Genomic DNA, 6,000 nt, shown 5'->3' on the forward strand with positions numbered 1-6,000 from the left:
AATTACAATGTGTGCATTAGTATTTTGAAAAGCACAATATACCTCTTAGCAATATCACTGCAGTGGCTACTGATGGTGCACCAGCGATGGTGGGTTAGTACAGAGGATTTGCAAGCCTACTCAAACAGAAAGTGCCTGATGTATGTACCGTAAATCATCTTGTAGCCAAGAAACTCAGTGATGGACTGCTTGATGATTTAAAAGTGTGCGTAAGGGCAATTAACAAAATCAAAGCATATCTACTTAACTCACGATTGTTTGCACTGCTGTACGGAGAGAATGATGACATGTATAAGCAATTACTCCTGCAAACTGAGGTAAGGTGGCTCTCTAGGGGTCACAGCTTGCAAAGACTTGTTGACTTGTATGACTCAACTATTCATTTCCTGGCAGACGTGGACTCATCTTTATGTGAAGAGTTAAAAAAATGCAGAAATTCCCTGTTCTATTTAGCAGACATCTATTCTAAATTTAATGAGACACAAAACCGACTGCAAGGTAAAGATGTTACCATCATTCAGGACAAGACAGTTCTATAGTAATGTAAGGCAAGATTAGTTTGTTTAGAGCTTCACTGTCACAGAGATTTTCAGTATTTTTCAAACTTACAACAGATACAAAGTGAAAGCATTTCTGATGGAGACATAGAAATTTACATTACTCATTTGGAGAATTTAATTGAAGACTTTAAAGTGCGTTTTGAAGACCTGGAAAAAAAGAAAGTGCCAGAATGGATTCTAACTCCGTTTGATGTTGAAATAAGGAATGTAGATATTGCCTCAAACCTGAAGAGAATTCATTGATATGACTGTAGACCTTGAAGCAAGTGCCTTGTTCAGAAGAAAAGGTCTCCGTGAATTCTGGAAAAACGAGAACAACGTTAGTAAATATCCTCAGCTTTATGCAATGGTTTAGCCATTTTTACTGGCTTTCCCAAGTTCATACATGGTTGAAGCTGGTTTCAATCATGCAAATACAGTCTTAACAAAACAAAGAAGCAGACTGAGCATGGAAGAACGAAGTGACCTATGGATGAAACTCACCAACCTACAACCTAATATCAGTATCCTTGTTGAGTCCCATCAGGCACATCCTTCACATTAATGATGTCAACACTGGAAGAAGAAAATGGTATGTTGCATTGAGAATCAAGTTACTGGTGCATCTAAATTTCTAAGATGATGTATGGTACATACATCAGGCACTTTCTGTTTGAGTAGGCTTGCAAATCCTTACTGTGTGTTACTTTTTTATCAATCTTCATTGGGATCGATGAGTTAAAAGTTTGAGAACCCTTGCTCTAGATTATCTACACGGGGTGGTCAATCGACTGTAGATGAAGCCCTCACCTTCTTAGTCAGTCATCGGGCAGTGTTCTGTAGACCCAGTCACTCTTTTTCCGTTCATTTCTCTCTTTTAAGCTAATCATGTCCTGATATTCCTTGATAAGCAATTCCTCTAGGTAGGAAGATCATCCACTGGATATCCATAGTCACTTATGATACATCTATAATCTTCTAATAGAGACTGCAAAGAATGGATTTCATGCTCCTCAAAGATGACTTTGTCCACATGTCTGAAAAACAGATTCTTTGCCTCTGAAAAAAATGTTCTGTGAGTGTATTGCGTCATCAGAACTGAACTCTTGGTTACTAATAACCTCTGCTAACAGTAACGATGGTACATGATATCATATGCGAAAGGATCTGTCAATGCTGATGTTAAATCAACAAGTCGTGACAAACAAGTGCTCAACTGCCTATCCTCTTGGATAAGTACAGAATGTCATTTGAACCTTCGCCACGCTGAGTTGGTACTGATTCTAAAGAGCTTACTTTCGGCTAGATAAGGGTGCTTTAGAACTTCACCATTCATACACCAAACACACTTTGCTTTATCATTTGGAGGCCCACCCACTGATGAACGGAGATGCTTTAGTGTGGGAAGGGCATCTGGATTATCATCATCATCACTTTGCTCTGGCACAAGAATGTGACTGGAGTAGTGTTTTTCTTTGTGTTTAATGGCTCTTTGAAGGTTGGATGTTGATGATACTGTTACGAATCATGCATATAATAACCAGCTGGCCCATTATTCCAGTCAGTTTCATTATGCACATTGCAAAATTTATCAAGCACAGTCCAATTTTTACTCTTCTCCTTTAAACCTTCCTATTTAACAGGACAAATAGCTTCTGTGTCATTGCAAGGTATCCCACATTTCAGGACACATTCATAGTTATTCGTGTTTACTGCAAAATAAGGGAAGAACAGCTTCAAACTGATAATCATCTGCATCATTACATCACATCACTTATGAGGTGCAGCAGAGGTGCATAATGGCGCAAGGTGCAGGCTGACCTGAAAATATAAACAAAGTACAATCAGAAACAAAGATAGGCTACCATATTGCAGAGGGTATTTTTTAAATGATGCAGATTAAGTGCAGTGGAACCAATGGCATGTAAAGAAGTACACCTGTAAAAAGAAAACCACATTCACTTATTAGGTAGCAGAGACCTTGGCGGATGACATCCAAATTGGGTAACCTAGTCTGATCATAAAATTGATGTCAAATATGAATTCCCTTACCCCAAAAACCCCAGAAAGCATACCCCAGAAAGCATATATTGATCAACACTGTAGACCAAAACATAGAAAAACATTATTTGGTTTGGATTTTGGCCCCTTGCGAAATTAGCCCACACTTTCGTGAGGGTCACCCTCATTAAATTTTCAAAGTAACCATCATTGATGATAAATCCATAGAGAAACCTTTGTTTGGACTTCACGGGCACAGAAGTGATCCAATTAGCCGAGGCTGCATAGCTTATTTTAGGTATACATTTTTTTATAAGCTAGTAAATTATTATTATTATTATTATTATTATTATTAGTAGTAGTAGTAGTAGTAGTAGTAGTAGTAGTAGTAGTAGTAGTAGTAATAGTAGTAGTAGTAGTGGAAGTAATGCTTTAGTTGTTAACGATATACAATACATATATATATATATATATTATATATATATATATATATATATATGATATATATATATATATATATATATATATATATATATATGTGTGTGTGTGTGTGGTGTGTGTGTATATGTATATCTATATATAGATATATATATATATATATATATATATATATATATATATATATATATATATATATATATATATATATATATATATATATATATATATATATATATATAGATATATAGATATATAGATATATAGATATATCTATATATATATATATATATATATATATATATATATATATATATATATATATATATATATATATATATAGATATATAATATATTGAGAACAATTCTTTCTCCCTGTAAGCGGACCACTGATCTAAAAGTTAATTGTTGAAATCCTTTAGAGTAGTTATCTATGTGGACATAATTACCGTTTACAGGTATTTCGTTTATGTCCACATGCTCTAAGATCTGCAAATGTTTCTCTAATTCAACGCCAGTGTTATAACACTTCGCTTACAACCTAAGGTATTAGTTCAAGATACTTTTAATTTGTTAGCTACACAATGGACACTATTTTTTGTAGGAAATTTTTTTACATTTTAAAGGAACTGGCAAATAACGAGGATCTGCATATCATCGGGCCAGACAAAGGCAAAGGTACTGTTATTTATATGTAAATTAGGCAATTTCTGCCTGCCTGTCTGTTTATTTGTTTGTTCGCTATGCACGCCCAGTCTATGATAGTTAGAGCTACCAAATTTTTACCATATCCTCTCCCCCAACCACCCCGTCTCAGGAAGGGTTTAGTCTGAATCTGAATTTCGAGGGCCGTTTCTAACAGGTTCATAACACCTCTTTTTTCATACCCCTTTAGTTTTTACAATTTCCAGAGTTGACAGCTAGGGCTACCAAATATTTACCACAGACTCTCCCTCCACTACCCCGCCTCAAGTGGTTTTAGTCAAAATTCGAAATTCAAGGGCCATTTCTAAGAGGGTCACAATCCCTCTTTTTCATACTACATCATTTTTTACAACTTTCGTAGCTGACAGCTATAGGTACAGACAGGCTCACCACAATATGGGGGTCATAATGCGCACACAGTAGTTTCCAACGTTTAAATTGTTCAGAATTTTTAAGGGCATACTGATTTTTAGTCAGTGGTTCCAACAGAGGGACGAGAAATTTTGCCACAAATCAGTATACCATTAAAAATTCTGAACAATTTAAAGAACATATTTTACTCCAGGACTTATTCATGACTAGTTGATGCTGAGTCACTATTTACCACCTGTAAGGGAGACCATTAACATTATTCTTGATAAGCTATTCCCCGATCCTGAGTCTGTTTACTGTAGTTTTAGTTATTCGAATTTTAAAGCTCTTTTAGAGTTGGCTGTACTGGACACGGCGTTTGTTTTGAATGGGAAGCTTTTTTTAAACAAACTGAGGGGATAGTGTGGTATTTTATTTGCTAATAAATACCACACTAATATTAGTTTTACAGTGGAAAAAGAACACAATTCAAAATTAGCCTTCTTAGATATTTTGGACTCCAAGGAAAATTATTGTTTTTGTTCTTCAAATTTTAGAAAGAAAACATGTACTGGCCTCGGTTCCAACTTCTATAGTTCCTATTTTCTCAATTTCAAACTTAAGTAGATATATACCTTACTCTATTGTGCTTTGTCTCTTACCTCTAGCTGGACTCATTTCTAGGACGTAATTACTTTTCTCCTCCATTACTTCTCTAATAACTGCTTTCCCTCCAAAGTCTTTTTATACAAATTTAAATAAACTACTTAACAGAAAGTGTTCTGAACAGCCTATATGTTTGAAGGTCCCCAAGCTCCCTCTTTTACCACCTATCATAAACTATCGCCAGACCGGCCATACCTAGTTCTAAATTAACATTATCAACCATGAACATCATCCACATTACCATCAGTATTACCTTAAAAATAAAGTATTCCCCTCCTTTTCGCCATTACCTCCATATGAGGCAAACACCCCGGAACCTCAATTGTCATACCTCTTACCCCAGTATATATGGAGGTTCGATTTCTGTTGTATGCAGCGTGACCCAATTAAATTCTGTTCTCCAAATCTGCACCTTTATAACCAAAAATGGTTGCATAATTAACCGGTTATCCAGCAAAAATGCCATGTTTGCTGAACACGATACATTTAACTGATGAGCCTGAACCTCTCATACCCCCCCTGGCACCAAAAAAATATACTGATAAAAATCCCAATATAATAAAAATCAAAACATCGGACCCTGACATGGTCCCTCTCACCAAGGTTTTGGCTCTGGAGCCATTCCCAAAAATCCTTTATGACAAGCACATCCTACCTTTTTCCTTTTTTCCTGAATGGTCTCCTAAAGTTTTGGCGATCCCTAGACACCCTCGAGAAACCTCCTTGAGGAGCTTATGATTATTACCGGCAGAATTGTGAGTTACCGGTCCTAGCATAATTCCGATTAAAAGAAGGACAAGGCAAAAAAAAGTAAACTAATAAAAAATAAATAAATATAAAGAAAAACTATAAATAAAAAACATAACCAAAAAAAAAAAAAAAAAGAAAAGAAATATAAAATGAATAAATAAATAATCAATAAAAAATAAATAAAATAAATAAATAAATAAATAAATAAATAAATAAATATATTCCACAATTACCACAGTATTTAATTCAGCGTCTGACTGATAGATTCCCCATCACTATCTACTTCGGCACACAGGCCACTAGAAGCTGAATCAAGTCTTCTTTCACTAAAGACTTTGCCACAAAACAACTAGGAGCAAAACAGAAATTCCACTGTGATACTCTTTGAAACACCTGCCAAAACAGTCAGCACAGCCATTAAAACAAAAACAAGTGATTTATAACTGTCATACATTGCGACATGCGCTTGCAAATCTGGAAAAAAACGGAAAAAGTTAAACGCTCCGTCCGTGTAGGCTCTATCTCACTTCAAAACTATCCACTATTGCAT

Source organism: Macrobrachium nipponense, chromosome 5 (genome assembly GCF_015104395.2).
Source record: "Macrobrachium nipponense isolate FS-2020 chromosome 5, ASM1510439v2, whole genome shotgun sequence".
Taxonomy (NCBI): domain Eukaryota; kingdom Metazoa; phylum Arthropoda; class Malacostraca; order Decapoda; family Palaemonidae; genus Macrobrachium; species Macrobrachium nipponense.